The following is a 16,771-nucleotide window of genomic DNA, read 5'->3' as shown; positions in this document are numbered from 1 at the left end:
AGGTTTGCATTGCATGCTGGGACTTGTAGTTCTCGTTCATAAGGCCTGCGCCCGCGCTTGGGAGTCTTGCAGTAATTACAAGCTGCCTCTTTCCATCCCTGGCTGATTAGTAGGCACAGGGGACCAATGGTCCTTTGCTCAAAGATAATAGTGTTGCTAAAACTGTGGACTTTCTGGGGCAAACCGTAGTTAGGAGCCTCACTGTGTCCTTTTGGGTGTGGACCTGTCCTGGTTCACCCACATTTTTTAATGCGAACAAAACCTGTTCGAGAAGTGTGAGGTGGTTCCCCCAACTTACTGTAGACGTTGGCTTTGCACTGCGATGTTATGAGGGTAGATGTCCTGTCAAAGAACACAAGCTGGCCTGTATTGCCAGCACTCAAAAGTTGAGGTAGAGGGACCACTGAGAGTTCAAGGCCAGAGTTCAAGAACACTGTATAGAAAGGTTCAATAAATGTTTGTACTCCTCTTCTTGAGGAAGAGACCTGCTATGTTACCCAGGCTAGCCTACCACTCACTATATAGCCCAAGCTAGCCTCAGATTCTCAATGATTCTCCTTCCTCAGCTTCCAGAGTGCTGGGAGTACAGTCGTGGGCCAGCACAGTCTTTAAGTTTCAAGATTTAAAAGCAGACTTAGATCATTATGGACGATGTTGAGTTCCTGTATTCCCTAAATAAGATGTCATGAGGGCTTTAAAAAATGAAGAAGTCAGCAGGGAGCAGTGGTGCACGCCTTTAATCCCAGCACTACAGAGGCAGAGGCAGGAGGAACTCTGAGCTGAGGGCCAGACTGGTCTATAAGACCAGGACAGCCAGGGCAACACAGAACAATCCTATCTCAACCCTCACCCACACACACACCAAAATAAATAGATACATGATAGATAGGTAGGTAGATAGATAGATAGATGGCATTATTTGTTATATTTTAGTGTAAAGAAACAGAATATTAATGTACTAGATTCAGACAATACAAGCCATAGTGCCTATGGCTTAAAAAAATAGACAACCTGGAGCAAGAGGACTTACTCATATAAAACACTAGTGTGTTAAAATTGTTTAGTAAAGTCCAAAGTAGTATTGATGGAAGAAGTCAAAGAAAAATGCAGTGAGGAATGAAGACACAGAAAGCTGGCAAAGTTGGATCCGAGGGCTGATTTTTAAATTGACAAAAAAATGACTCTGAAAGTTTAAATTAAAGTTTAACATTAATTTTAACATTTTCATTTTTCTTTCACCTAAATCCAAAAGGGATTTGAAATGGCTGAAGAATACATGAGTTGTTTTCAAGCATCCTGCCTCACTGTGTTCTTACTGAGATAGTGTTTTGTCACATAACTCATACTGGCCTCAAACTCATGACAGTCTTACCTGAGCTTAGTGAGTGCTTGGACTTCAGGCATGGCCCAACACACCAGGTTTGTGATACATATATACGTACATGCATACATACATATCCTTTAAAGTATAATAGGTTTATATTTTTCAGAATTTCATCTATACATACAATATTAGTCATTCATTCACTCCTAATGTCCCCACTCCAACTCCTCCCAAAGATTCACCAACATTCGCTTTCCAACTTCAGATGTGTATGCATGCGTGTATTTCCATAAATGCTTATATATGTTATAAGTTACATACATATTCCATGAAGTCCTTTTTCTGCTATTCAGATGGTAGGAATGCTGTTCAGATGTAGAATAGTGTGGAATCATCCACTGGAGCATGGTCAAACTACTAGGGCTCACAGCCCTAAGAAAATAGGCTCTCTCTTCCCTAGCAACTACCAGCTATCGATAGTGCCTCAGTTGAGGGGCAGTTATGTGCCCCTTCCCCAGCTGTGCTGGGATGGTGACTGGGTTAATCTTATGCAGGTCTTGTGCAGGCAACCACAGTTACTGCGAATGCAGCAGTCTTGTCGGGTCCAGTGCCCCGTTTTCCTGGAACTCTGGCCGTACAATCATTCTGCCCCCTCATCTGAAATGTTCCCTGGGCTACTTAGGGAGAGAAGGTTTGAGACAGGTATCCCATTTATGGCTGAGCACTCTTCAGACATTTTTTTTCTTTGTGTTTTCACTAGTTGTAAGACTCTGTGTTAATTGCCATCCAAAGGGGGGGGAAGGCTTTTCTGGTGATGTCTGAGAACTATTCTAATTAATCTTTGGATTAGATAATACATCTACAGATAAAGGGATATATACTTAGCAGACATTTTGATGCTATGTCCATTAAGCAAAATAAAAGTACTAAGTTCAGTTCTAGAGTCATTGTATGTTCTAGCCACAAGTCCTTGGAGAGATTTACAGTACGAATTATGGGTTTTCTCTAGTGGAGGAAAGGCCTTAAATTCTATAAGAAAATCGTTGGTTACATCAATACCATTCATGCCGTTATTGTACCCATGGGCATGTTCGTGCCAGGAGAGTCCTTATTACAGATTTGCAGGTTCATCTCAAGATTACTGATGACTTTACTCTTCAAACAGCCTCCATAGCATCTTTTCGTAATATGAAAGCTAATCAACAGGAAAGAAGCTGCTTGGTCAGTACCGGCTTGATTTCTTCAAGTCCTATGGCCAGAGTTGTATGCTGCCTTCAACACTAGGGTTGCTCTGTTACTTTTTGATAGGTAACCAAGAGAAATGGCAACAGCCTGTATTGCCTTAATGGTATCCAGGCTCCCCTTGATTAACAACTGTAGGGGAAATATCGTGTACTTGGCACTGTTTTGTTTTCTTTTGTTTAACTGGTTAGCCGTGGCTTCTGGGAGGAGTATTATCCTCCTATGTAGGCTATGGAACTAATTATTTTAAAAGACAAAAATGAGCAAGACCTGGCAATGAAAGCCTGTAATCCCTAAAGTCCCTGGAGAGATGAGGCGTAAGGTTTGAAAGTTCAAAGCCTACCCTGATTACAGAATGAGTTCAAGAATAGCCTAGGCAATTTATCAAAATGTGGGTTGAACAAAAATTAAAAGGTGGCTCGAAGGGTAAAGGTGTTTGCTGTGTAAGCCTGATAACCAGGATGGAACCCACACAAAAATGTAAGTAGAGAACCAACTCTCAAGGCTGTGATCTGACCTCCACAAGTACACCATGACACAGGCACCCCTAGACATCCACGGCATGCAATGAATAAACATTTTTAAGATGGAGGTGAAGATCAGTGGAAACACTTGACCATCATATGCAAGGGCCTAGGTTCAATCTCTGGTACTATAAAAAGATCAGTTAAAAAATGTTAATGAGCCTCAACTGCCCCTTTTTCCCAAAGGTCAGGACAGTAAAGTAAGACGAGAAGAAAATTTGATGGAAATAAAGGTGTGGTATAAGAATCTTTCTCAATGCAATACTACTCAACAATCAAAAACAAGGAAATCATGAAATTTGCAGGCAAATGGTGGGATCTAGAAAAGACCATTCTGAATGAGGTATCCCAGAAGGAGAAAGACACACATGGTATATACTCACTTATATAGACCTATAAGATATGATAAACATAATGAAATCTGTACACCTAAAAAAGATAAACAAGAAAGAGGACCCAGGGTAAGATGATCAATCCTCACTTAGAAAGACAAATGGGAGGTACATTGGACGTAGGAGAAAACAAGTAACAGGACAGGAGCCTAGTGCAGAAGGCCCCTGAAAGACTCTACCTAGCAGTGTTTCAAAGCAGATACTAAGACTCATAACCAAACCTTCGGCAGAGTGCAGGGAATCATATGAAAGAAGGGGGAGTTAGTATGACATGGAAAGGATAGGAGCTCCACAAGGACCAAATATATCTGGGCACAGGGGTCTTTTATGAAACTATTTCTCCAACCAAGGACCATGTATGGATATAACCTAGAACCTCTGCTCAGATGTAGCCCGTGGTAGCTCAGTAAAACAATTGGTTTCCCATAGTAAAGGGAACAGGGACTATTTCTGACAGGAACTCAATGGCAGGCTTTTTGACACACCCCCCGCAAGGGAGGAGGAGTCCTGCTAGGCCACAGAGGAGGACTTTGCGGCCAGTCCTGAAGATACCTGATAAAACAGGGTCAGATGAAAGGGGAGGAGGCCCTCCACAATCAGTGGACTTGGAAAGGGGCAGGGAGGAGATGAGGAAGGGAGGGTGGGATTGGGAGGGAATGAGGGAGCGGGATACAGCTGGGATACAGTTAATAAAATGTAACTAATAAGAAAGAAAGAAAGAAAGAAAGAAAGAAAGAAAGAAAGGAAGGAAGGAAGGAAGGAAGGAAGGAAGGAAGGAAGGAAGGAAGGAAGGAAGGAGAAAGAAAGAAAGAAAGGAAAAGAAAAAATGTAACTAATAATAAAAATTAAAAAAAAAGAATCTTTCTAAGGCTGAAGATATAGTTCAAGACCAGCAATGAAGAAAATATCCGATTCTAGTCAGCACTAAAGCAATACCTATGTTATCCTGAGTTTCTCAGTAGCCACAAAATAATGAAAACCTATCTACTTACATAGAGTAAATTACTTGTGTGTATATGTGTGATACCAGAGACTGAATCCAGGGACTCACACATGCTGGCAAGTGAACTAAGCCATATCTCCAGCTCATGCAGTAATTTCTGCGAGAAACAGGCATGGTGATTGTGTAGCAAATTGATCAGAGTAATATTTCCTCCTCAAGAATCCTCCCAAAGAGCAGATGATGCTAAACACTACACTTTATGAGGAGGAGGAAAGACTGTAAAGGTATGTTTATAGAATATCATAGCATATTAAAACCACACACAATAGGAAATTCAGCAACATGACCCAGCATTCAGACACAAGGATAGGTCATTGTGTGACCAAAATGATGAGGAACAAAGGCTGGTTACAGGAAAAGTAAGATGAGCCAGGCTCTAGCAAGCGTTAAAGTCCTAGGCAAGCATTATGCTGGGAAGGCTCTGCATGCGTTTGTTTCTAGAGGTCAAAATAGAACAGCTACATTTAAGAAACATTATTGTATGCCAGGAACACTGATGCTTGCCTGTGACCCCAGCACTAGAGGGGTGGAGGCAGGAGGATCACGAGTTGGAGGTTCTCCTGGAATACAAAGGGAGACCCTGGTTCAAAAGCAAGACTAGTTCATAGGTGGTGCTGGGCCCAGCTTTGTAAAGCCCCTCTGCCATAACACACCTGCCGGAGCCAGCTGGGCAGAGTCGAACGGTTCTTGAGTTGGGTGTGAGGATTAAAATTAAGAAAATAAACACACAGCACACAGGAAACTTTTTAAAGGTCCAGACTCGACAGCCACAGAAAAAGGCAGACTGCTGCAGCAAGCAGTGCCAGCAGCAAGTCTCAAGTCTCTGCCTGCCTCCTCTGCCTCCAGCCTTCTGACCACGTTTTTTTTTTGAGTAGTTACTTTTTGCCAGTAAAACACCTCAGAACAATAGGTTAATTTGCACAAGGAGCCTGAGGAAGAGGTGTAACCCTCACAAGCTATCCCACCTGTTGTCACCAACAAAAGGAGATGGACTTGCAAGTTCTCCTCTGCCCTTAGTAAAGGCCTCCTAAAAGCCAAATCTCAAAGCAGGCCGCTGAGTCATGGCTCCCGACATGTTCCCCTTTTTTATATTTTTAAAATTGTCCATAACTTAATAGTTATGGAGCAGAAGATTGTGCCTGTCTTAGGTTGTTTCTCTCGAAAGGTATATATTTTTTATTCATGTCCCCATTTTTGGGTCAATATTTGTACATGGATTTTCATACACCCCAGAGAAAACTTACCCGTCTTTGACTACCAACCTCTGCTAGGGTGGACACTGTGATATGATCTTGTGCAGATCAGCTCAGCTTTGACACACCAAAAGGCCTTCAGGCAGATTTTGTTGTCACTGATAGGAGCACGTCTCCTATCGTAAGCCAAATCCAAAGTAACACTCCAAAAGTGACTAGCAGGTGACTCCCTGTGCAAATTACCAAGTCTGAGAAACATTTAGAGGAACCACAGTAAAAGGCTGTTGAGCAAACAGAACCATTTGAAAGCTTAAGATCTCCAAGCAGCAAAACAAAAGGAGAATTTACATAGGTAGTTGCAGGACCCCCAATAGTTCCTGAAGCAAGTCTGTTTTGCTCTGCTGAAAACCAGAGCCAGATTAAAGTTTCACAGTTAGTTCTCCTTTGATTTTGTTGAAGTTTGTAGCAAAACAGTCTAGTCCAGTTTATTATATAAGAGGTTCTTCTTCATGATGTCTTCTCCCAGGAGCAGAATGAAGCAAGAGCGGTGTCAGGAGCTCAGGTCCAATGCAGCTTTTCAGTCTAGGTCAGGGCAGAGTTTACGGTCGTCTGCAGCGGGAACATCTTTCTGGGGAACAACTGCAAACCGTCCCAGCCTCTCTGGATCCACCTGGCTCCCTCTGCGTCCTGTGGAAAACACAAACATACCCTCTTCCCCATATTAATACAGGGTCGGGGCCCTGCCATATTCCAGTAATTGGATCTTTCCATTTTACTTGGGCAAAAATTATCTTTGATATTAGGATGCCACAATCGATCAGCCGCAGAACGGCCTTGTGTATCCACATTCAAAAAATTTAAAATAAAGAGAGCATGATTAATATTTGGGGATGACTCCCCCCTTTTTTATTTTTTGCAATTGGTTATTAAGAGTTCCATGGGCTCATTTTATAATATTTTGGCCCTGGAAATTACATGGAATGCCCGTTTTATGACTTATATTAATAGAAGGTATACCAATTGCAGCAAGACACTTTAAGCAATGACTTATAACATGTTTGGTGGCTTCCCCTGTTAAGGGAGTTGCCATGATAAATCCTGAAAAAGTGTCAGTTGTTACATGGACATATTTTAGTTTCCCAAATTCTGGGACATGAGTTACATCCATTTGCCACAAATGATTGGGAGTCAAACCTCTAGGGTTGACACCATAATGAGGTACATTAAAATGTTCAGGGCAAGAGGAACATGATCTTACAATTTGTCTAGTGGCTTCTCTGGTAATATTAAATTGTTTTCTTAAGCTCTTGCTATTTTGATGATGTAATGCATGAGAATTTTGAGCCAATTCTTGTTGAGTTAATCCAACCAAACGTGTGGCTAGATCTGCTAAATCATTTCCTAAAGTTAAAGGTCCAGGAACCCTGAATGAGCTCTAATATGCCCTATGTAACAAGGCTGCACACGACTCCAAATACTTTGTTGAATCTCTCTAAATAGATCTTGTATTTGTTTATTAGCTGTATTAACATACGTTACAGTCTCTAGGACTTGTAAAGCTTTAGCTATATAGTGGCTATCAGTATACAAGTTGAAAGAGGTAGAAGCCAAATTTATAAAGACTGCAACAATAGCTTGTAATTCTACAACTTGAGCTGAGGCTGGCAATGTTTGCAAAACAAAAGTTTGTTCCTCTAGTACATAAACAGCTTTTCCATTTGAAGATCCATCAGTGAATACTGTTGGAACTTGAGGTAATGGCTTTTGTTTAATTATTTTAGGAAATACAAAAGCATGCTCATTGGCAAATTGAAATAATTTATCTTTTGGATAATGATTATCAATACGTCCTAAATAATGAGCAAAAGCTATCGCCCAACAATCTACATTTTGAAATAACCAATCTACTTGCTGTTTGGTAAAAGGGACTCCAATTAAGGAGGGCTCTCTACCAAAATATTTACGAGATTCTGTGCAAGCCATTTGAACTAAACTAGCCACTGCTTCATAATATGGTGTCAGAACTCGAACAGGAGACACAGGCAGGTGCAACCATAATAATGGTCCTTCTTGCCACAATACAGCAGTTGGAGTATGAACAGTAGCCAAAATATATGCACCCCATTCTTTTGAATAATCAATATATTGAACATGCTGCTTTTCAATAGCTAATTCTATCTTTTGCAAAGCATCACGAGCTTCTTTGGTAAGTTCCCTTTTTGACAAAGGATTAGCCTCTCCTTTTAAAATGTCAAAAAGTGGTTTTAGTTCTCCTGTTGTTAATTTTAAATGGGGTCTTAGCCAATTTATGCTGTAACAAACAAAGCCCAGTTGTTTATTTTAGTTGATATTTTAATAAATTGGCTGAGCCTTACCAGAAAGAACTGACAAATACCTTGCAGCCAGAGAGCTTTGAATTTTAGCCGTTATTAACCTAATTATTTGGATGAGTACTATTGTCTGTAACGTAGTACCCCAATCCTTGGCCTTTGGTCTCAAGGCTGCTTGGCAAGCACTGTTAGCATTCTCATAAGCCAATTGTTTCACTAATAACAATCCAAACTTTTCATCACTTATAAGTCTGTTTGCTGCTTGCATTAATCTTGCCACAAAATCTTGAAATTTTTTAAAATCTGTCAGGTCCCTGACAGATTTTAGACAAATCCTCCACCTGTCTACCAGCTTGTGGAAGCTTATTCCAGGCCCTCCGGGCAGCAGTATTGACCTGAGCATAAATGGCCACATCAAAATCCAATTGCTGTCCTATTTCCCTGTAGATTCCTTCTCCAGCAAGCATGTCATAAGTTATAGGAATTTGCTGAGCTCGATTAAGTTCGCTGTAGCTTGACAATGCTCTGCAAAATCTGACTTCCATAATAAATTATCTCCTCCTGATAAGCATGCTCTTGCTAACTGTTTCCAGTCCCCTGGCAGAGAGCCTCAGTAGAAATGGATTCCAGCAGAGACAGGGTGAAAGGTGCTGTAGGACCGTATTGGCAGCATGCAGATTTTAATTCTGTTATCTGTTTAAAAGGTATAGGAGCATGGACTCTCACCATATTACCGTGTCCATCGGGTTGCTCCAGAACTGGAAAACTATAAAACTCAGACATGTCTTCTCCATTCTGCCTGGCTTCTTGTAAAGAAGCTTGTAAAGCAGATACAGATGTTCATACAGTGGACAAAGGGAAATGTCCCCTTGTCTTCTGGGCCATTGAAACTGTAGTATTCCCAGGAGGAGGGCCTAAGCCTTCCACCAATGATGGGATTGGAGTACAAGATTGAGTCTCATTTTCCTTAGTAGTTAATTCTCCAATTTTTCTGTTTATTTCCTCCAAACCATACTCCAGTCTTTTTTAATTTCTTTTTGCCAAAGCTTACGCTTTTTAACATGCATATCCTGAATTGGAGGGTATCTCTCAGAATAGTACTGATCTGGTTCTTCCTCCAACTCTGCAACCTCATTAGGTTGCAAGTCTTCTTCAAAGTCTCCTTCTGGCAAGAAATTATTGTCATCAGAAGGGCAATACAACTCCTCTGGAGGAGCTGATGGTATAATAACATTTTCTCTTGAAGCCTGCCATCTTTCTAACCTCCTTCTCTCTGAGCCTGAAAGTTTAGCTTTTTCAGTTTTCCTGTTGCTTATACAGACTACCTTTAATTAAGTTCCATAAAGAAAACATTAGGCTAATGCCTTGTCCCATTTTTATTCTGGGATTTACTCACCGCACCCCTTCTATTTAATGCGAGCTCGAGAGCCAAACACTGCAGTGTCCTTCACGGATTCCCTGTATCTCAAGCCCCACGTCTGGGCGCCAATCTGCCGGGGCCAGCCGGGCAGAGTCGAACGGTTCTTGAGTTGGGTGTGAGGATTAAAATTAATAAAGTAAACACACAGCACACAGGAAACTTTTTAAAGGTCCAGACTCGACAGCCACAGAAAAAGGCAGACTGCTGCAGCAAGCAGTGCCAGCAGCAAGTTTCAAGTCTCTGCCTGCCTCTTCGGCCTCCAGCCTTCTGACCACTTTTTTTTTTTTTGAGTAGTTACTTTTTGCCAGTAAAACATCTCAGAACAATAGGTTAATTTGCACAAGGATCCTGAGGAAGGTGTGACCCTCACAAGCTATCCCACTTGTTGTCACCAACAAAAGGAGATGGACTTGCAAGTTCTCCTCTGCCCTTAGTAAAGGCCTCCTAAAAGCCATCTCTCTGCCGAGATTTAAATATCAAAGCAGGCCGCTGAGTCACAGCTCCCAACACACACCCACATGTGATCTTGGGAAGGAAAAAACTTGTTAGCCAAACCACCAAAAGCAGTGGTCATATTCTTGGCCTCTGGTTTCTTACACAAAGCAGACAAGTTCAGTCTTTGCAAACAGTTCTGTCCACTTTATAGCAAAATCTGGGTGATACTTTTCCAGGCAGAGTTACTTTAACAAAAACATATGTTTTCAGAGCTGTGCCACCTGTACTAAAAATCATTAACATGTGATGTGGGGTGACATCCGGCATCCTCAGAACCTTCCACCTTTCTCCCAGTGCGCACACGGTAGATGGATGGGCTGAGCTTTTCTGTCCACACATGCATCAGTTTAAACCCCCAAGGCTGTTACTTATTTTTCCTGATTAATATGATATCACTAGTACCCTGGGTAAGAATTTTCCCCATCACGACCTGTCAGCCTTTGGCTGAAAGGATTACCGAGCGGGAAGGTTTCCCCCTAGTCCCCTGGTAACAAAATCAGGGCTTGTAAATTAAACTGGGTCTCCCGTACCCAGCAGGACAATGAAGGAAGCCGTCATGGGAACACACACTCCATCTCAGGAACATGTCACTTTCCTGGCATGATTTTCATCATATTCTATACTTTTGTTTCACTTAAACCCACATAGGATATATTTCCTCTTGGCCCTAATAATCACAAGAGAAAATTCCTTGTATGGAAGGTCTGTTTTACAACTTTTAAATATCCTTCATATTATTTTTTCTGATTACAAAGTGAATACAATTTTATTGCCCACCCCCAAAAATTTAATTTTCAAAGTAAAAAAAAAATTCATTTACTGCATGCATTTTAAATATGTGAGTTGCATGGTGTGTGAATTGCTCCGGTAGGACTGCTATGAAAGTCGTTTTAACTGAAAGCCCACCACGTCGGCACGTGACGTTTGAAGCTCAACTAACAATGAGTGCGTTGCACATTCGTAGATATGAAGATTTATAAAGCCTCAGATCCCTAATGGAAATTGTGTCTGGGGTGGCGGTGGCGAGATAGGGTGTCATGTAGCCCAGGCTGGCCTCAAATTTACTGTCTAACTAAGATCGACCAGGAATTCCTAACCGTCCTCTCTCAGCCTCTGAAGAGCAGAACTTATAGGTGTATGCCACTATCCTGGCTCCTCATTCCATTTTTTGAAATAGGTTTTCACTACGTAGCCCAGACTGACCTCAAACTTAATATGCAGCCCAGGCTGGCTGTAAACTCAAACTATTCCAGGCAGCCTCCTGAGTTCTGAGATTATAGGCCCAAGGCAAGAAATTCTATTTATAAGAATTCTCACTGAGATTCTTAGTGCTTTAAAAAAAAAAAATGTAATAAAAGGCACCTTGGTGTGGCAGAGCGTCTTTAACCCCAGCACTAGGGAGGCAGAGGCAGGCAGATCCCTGAGTTTGAGGCCAGCCTGGTCTAAAGAGTGAGCTGCCAGGGTTACAGAGTAAATCTTGTCTACTGGGTCTCAGAAAAAAAGATAAAGGAATTCACAACTCTGAGCTCATGCTGATTAATAAATCCCCTCAATACCAACGGCATACAACTGGGCAGATCTGTAACGGAATTCTCCCCTTTGCTGCCAGGTAGACAGTCTCCCAGAAGTCTTTGGGAGACGGTGAGCAATCTCTTTGGCCCACTGTGTGGACAGCCTAGCATCCCGATACAGCCCTTGTTCTTATTTCCAGAAGGGAAAATGGACAGCTGCCCCTATGTGGCTGCCCTGGGATCACAGTCTTTGTGGTTACAGAGCAAGTTAGCTCTCCTCGCTGCCATTCCTCATCCTGCCAGATCGTCTGGGTTGTACAGCAAACTCTCTCTCACCATTTACAGTTTCCTCCATTTCAGTGTGTGACCCTTGAGAAGTTTTCTTTTGTTGAGCTAGTTCAAGAGGCTGGCGTGAGGGCTATTAGCTGTCGAAGGCAACCTCGGAGCTTATTCCTGCCAGCTCTCTCTTAGCCAACATGGAGTCACAAAGTCCTGTTGACCCTCCTTCCTGCTTATCACTCCAGCTATCTCCTTCCTCCCTGGGGTCCACCTCTCTTCAGGACCCGAAAGACAAGCACCGCTGCTCTGGCAGCCTCTTCAGCCTCGGCAGTAGGCCCTCCACACCTCCACCAGGGGGCTCTGTCTAAACTGCAACGCCAGTCGTAGTGGTCCTGAATGAGACCCTGCAATAGTGTGAAACAAACTGCTCCCCGTGAGTGACCGGCACCCCGTCCTCCAGCCTGCCTGCACCCCCTCCCACGAAATCGCACAGCCTGTCTCCAGGCCCTCCCACAGCTCCACAAGGCACTCGGCATTCTCTGAGACAACAAGCTATTTCACACAGCCATGCTTTGGCAAACACTGTCATCTCCATTCCTAATGCGCCTCTTTCCCTAGTAACACCCAATTTATCATCCGAGACGCGGTTCAACACGTTTTGTGCCGCGGACACTGAAATGTTCCCTTCCAGGCCCGTTTTGAGCATCTTGTCCCCCAGCTGGTGGCAGTGTCTTGGGGAGATTGTAGAGCCTTGGGGGTGGGGAGGAGGGGAGTGCGCTCGGCTGAGGGAAGTGAGGCACTAAGTCTTGAAGGTCACACCCACCTCTGGTTCTGGACGAGCTTTCTTTGCATCATGATCCCCATGCCGGGAAGACCCACCACCTCACGCTCCCGCTATGGACCAGGATCTTCTGTTTTGTCCACCTGAGGTGAAGATCTGTCACTTTTTGTAGCCATGAAACAATATACACCACTACTCACTTCAGCTTTTTCTGCCAGGTATTTCTATCACAGAAACACAGAAAGTAATTAATACACACAGTTTTCCTAGCTCATGGGAAAAGGCAGTAATGCACTTTTCTCTTTCTTTCTTTCTTTCTTTCTTTCTTTCTTTCTTTCTTTCTTTCTTTCTTTCTTTCTTTCTTTCTTTCTTTTTTTTTATCTCTCCCCTGACTTTGGGCATGCCTGAAAGACTATTTTGTGCAAACACCTTGACTTTGTTTCAGGGAGACACTGATCGTCCTCCCAGGAAAGGGGCCTGGTAAATTGAATACAAAGTCTCATGAGTAGTGGAGGTGAGCATTTTGGAGAAGAAAGTCACCTCTTTCACTGGGTTCTCAAAGGGAACATTTACCTAAGATGATGAAAAACTTTCTATACTAAATTGTGAAATCTTTGAATGCAAAAACTCCATTAATATTTGTTTTCCTAACTGGAACATACTTCCCAGGGTTTCAAATGTTATTAATGGATGAATAAGTGAGTGAATGAAATAACTCATTCACAAAGAATGTATTGCTATAGGCAAGAGCCCCTGATGGATACTGTTATGATTAAAACTAGCTTGCCTGTTATTTTCATTGGGAAAATAATTTGGCAAGGAAGAGAAATCCTAAACAATCACTCAATTACTGTTTAATTATAAAGGTGGGAGGACCTATAAGGAGGTAAAGCCTGTTAGGACATAACTTGGGGCTTAGGTCAGAAATTTTTCTTTGAGGACATAATGTTCATAAAATAAATTACTAACAAAAAACACTGCAATTGGGAGGGAAAGAAGCTGAGGGCTTCAGCTGGGATACAAGTGAATGTATAAAATTATTTAAAAATATAAAAATATTAATAAAAATAAGGGAGAGATACACCCAACATTGGCCTCAGGCTTTCAAACACATGTGCAAATGCACATGTGTGCATATATTGACAGGAATTTTTACACACACACACACACACACAAATTAAAAAAAAGAAAACACTGCAAAGAACGGCAACTCTGATTTCTACCCTATGTTAATTTCTCATTGCTCTGATAAAATACCTTGTAGCAACAACCTAAAGATGAAACATTGTTTTTGGCTCAAAGTTTTAGGGGATTTCGGTACTCCCCTAAAAGCACGGCAATCAGATCATGTGACAATCCGGTTCAAATCTCATAGACAGGTGGCAGAGAAGCCAGAACCAAGGGACTAGGCTGTGACCTTTAAAGGCTGGCCTTCTGTCACTCACTTCAGCCAGCCAAGCCGCATTGTCTCTCAAAAATCATTAAAAACTGGAACCAGCAGGGGACATCAGAGTCAAATCATAACATTAGGCTAACCAACAGTTAAGGTCATCTGTACACAAAGAACAAAATCCAAAGTAAAAACTTCACTTTGAGGCTGGAGAGCAAGTTCAGTGATTAAGAGCTCTTATTGCCTTAGAGGATCTGGGTTTGGTTCCTAGAACCTACATGAAACCATAACTTCAGTTCCAGTGGGATCTGGCACCATCTTCTGGCCTCTGTGGACACCTACATACACGTGAAACAAGCACATACACTCAGGCACTGCACATAAAATGAAAATATTAAAAACAAAGCAGGCTCCCTTTGAGGTGTGCATGTGAATGTGAGTGTGTGTGTGTGTGTGTGTGTGTGTTCTGCCAGATGTCAAGCACAGGTGTTTGTTACTCAGGCACTGTCTATCTTGTGTTTTGAGACAGGGTCTCTCAAACTGAAACTAACCGATTCAACTACACTGGCTGCCTAGCCAGCCCCAAGGATACACACACGTGTTTCCCCAGTCCTGGGATTACAAATACAGGCCGCCATGCCAGGCTTTTGTGGTGACAGGGAATCAAAAGCAAATCCTCATGCTTGCCCAGCAAGCCCTCTACTGACTGGGCCCCTAAGCATTCACTTAAATGGGATTGCTAATAAACACACGCAGGGTTTTGATGTGTTTGGTTCCTATCTAGATGAGACCTCTCAGGAAAGTCTGTACAAAAGTATAATGCCAGAAATGTTGTGGAACTTTTTGTCCCTTGCCTAAATTTTTCCAGTGGTTTAAACGTAGCTCTGTATGCTTCAGATTATCTAAGTGTGTCATGTCTGCCAAGTCATGCATAAGAAAACTCAACTGTTCCTGAAATTCATTCTGAAGCTGGCCAGCCCTCTGACCAGTTCACCTCGGTTTCTCTGCCTCCCTGCTTTCCTCCCTAGATCTGCCCTTTTCGTTGCTGTTTTATATAGTTCTTAACTCACTTGCTGTGCACCCCAGACCAATGTGAGTCCCCCTGATTCGGCAGGCATTCTGACTGGCTGGTTATATCCAAGACTCTAGTGTAGCTCTAGCACATGGCACTGCTGGGGTGAACACTGGGTGACAGCCGTGGCCATGCCTGGGCTCTGTATATTCTTGAAAGCTCACCTGAGAAAGCCAAAGTCGAGGCCACAGGGCTTGACCCGTGAGACAGAACGGCAGTGTAGTAGCTTCCGCATTTCCACGTGGCACCTGTGCGACCATGGGAACTTCACTGTGACTGTTCACTGGTCCTCATCTATCTTTCAGAGACCCTGCTCTCAGCTTAGAGTTTGGACTGCACAGTCATGCAGAAAACATGGACCTTGCTCTAGCCATTACCGTGATAAAACACTGACTAAAAACAACTTAGGGGATTGCCTCAGTGACAATGGCCTTGCAGGAATGTCTGTGGGGACATTCTCTTGATTGTTTGTTGATTTGGGAAGATCCAGCCTCTTGTGGGCCATGCGACCCCTGGGCAGGAGGGCCTAGACTATATAAGAAAGGTAGTTGAACATGAGCAAGCTGAGTCCCTCTGTGACTTCTCATTCAAGTGCTTACCTTGACATCTTGCCTTGGCTACCCCTCAGTGATAGGTGGTAGACTATAAGACAAAATAAACCCTTGCTTCCCCACGTTGTTTTTGGTCATGGTGTTTATCAGAGTAAGAGGAAAGTGACTGACACAGATTCGATGCAAAAATGTAATCACAATAAGCCTCTAGATGTTGAGACTGGGGCTAAATTAAAAACAAAACAAAACAAAACTCACCTCAAACTGGACCTGATACCTGATATGGACAACAAACTCAAGACTGGCATGTTGAAATCCTGCCCTCCACTGTGACCTTATTTGGAGTTGTAGCTTTCCAAGGAAGTAAATAAGAGTAATGAATTCCTGGGATTGGGGGCCTAGAGTAGAGCTGTTTCCTCCAGGCTTCTTGACGTGACCATTGCCATATTGAAGCAGAGCAATGCCGGCAACATACAGGAAGTCATGGCAACAAAAGAAACAGCTGGGTCTATAGTCTTACTAATGGGGCTGTTCACATTTCCTCTTGGGGAAAGGCCTGCAGATCTTTAAGAGACCCTTCTCTGGGTTTCTGATCCCCTCCCTCCTGTCTAAAAATGTTTCATAACATTTCAAGTAAAAAAACGAGCGAGGGGGCAGTGTACGGGAGAGTTTTTGATGGTGCACCTGCCTGTATGAGTCACCTTTGCTCCTGGAAGTGGCCCAGATAAAGTCATTTATTCACAAGGTTGGACTTAACCGGATCTTTCCATGGTCTGTCGACTCCTTCCCTGTTTGGGGTAAATAAATCTTCCATTTATGTCTCCCCAGATAAGTCACGAGATAAGCCCCTGGTCCAGTCGGACTGTGTTCCTGTCAGAAGGGTTAAGGGACATTCAGGGGAGTGCCCACAGGGGAACACCAGCAGAAATGTACTCTCCACTGCTGCTACTCTTCCCCCTCTCCCCCGCCTCTCTCCCTGGGAGCATGAAGAGGAAAGGCCGTGCAAGGACACTGGGAAAGCAGCTGTCTGCAAGCCTGAAGAAAGGCCTCTCTAGAAATTGACACTGCTGACACCTCGATCCAAACTTCTAGCCTCTCCAACTGTGACAACACAAATGTCTCTCGTTTAAGCCACCCAGCCTGATTATGGTCATATGGCATCTGAAGCACATAATACAATGTGACTGCCTAGTTTTTCTTTGCCACAAGCAAACTGCAAAATCCAGGCCAGGAGGGTTGCACATTCAAGGTTTGATATTGTCAC

The 16,771-nt window shown here is 43.0% G+C and overlaps 1 long non-coding RNA gene across 1 annotated transcript; it reads right to left on the bottom strand.

Annotated features, from left to right (window-relative positions):
* Positions 1–1,046: 1,046 nt before the first annotated feature.
* LOC110563482 (uncharacterized) lies at positions 1,047–15,282 on the bottom strand. Its single transcript, XR_009591398.1, has 3 exons — positions 15,121–15,282; positions 12,537–12,718; positions 1,047–9,531 (listed from the first exon to the last, which is right to left on the bottom strand). It is a non-coding gene; the product is annotated as an uncharacterized LOC110563482 (long non-coding RNA).
* Positions 15,283–16,771: the final 1,489 nt, after the last annotated feature.

This window comes from Meriones unguiculatus, chromosome 4, assembly GCF_030254825.1.
Source record: "Meriones unguiculatus strain TT.TT164.6M chromosome 4, Bangor_MerUng_6.1, whole genome shotgun sequence".
Classification (NCBI taxonomy): Eukaryota; Metazoa; Chordata; class Mammalia; order Rodentia; family Muridae; genus Meriones; species Meriones unguiculatus.
Note: the sequence above shows the minus strand (reverse complement) of the source record. Positions and strands in the feature narration are given on the sequence as shown.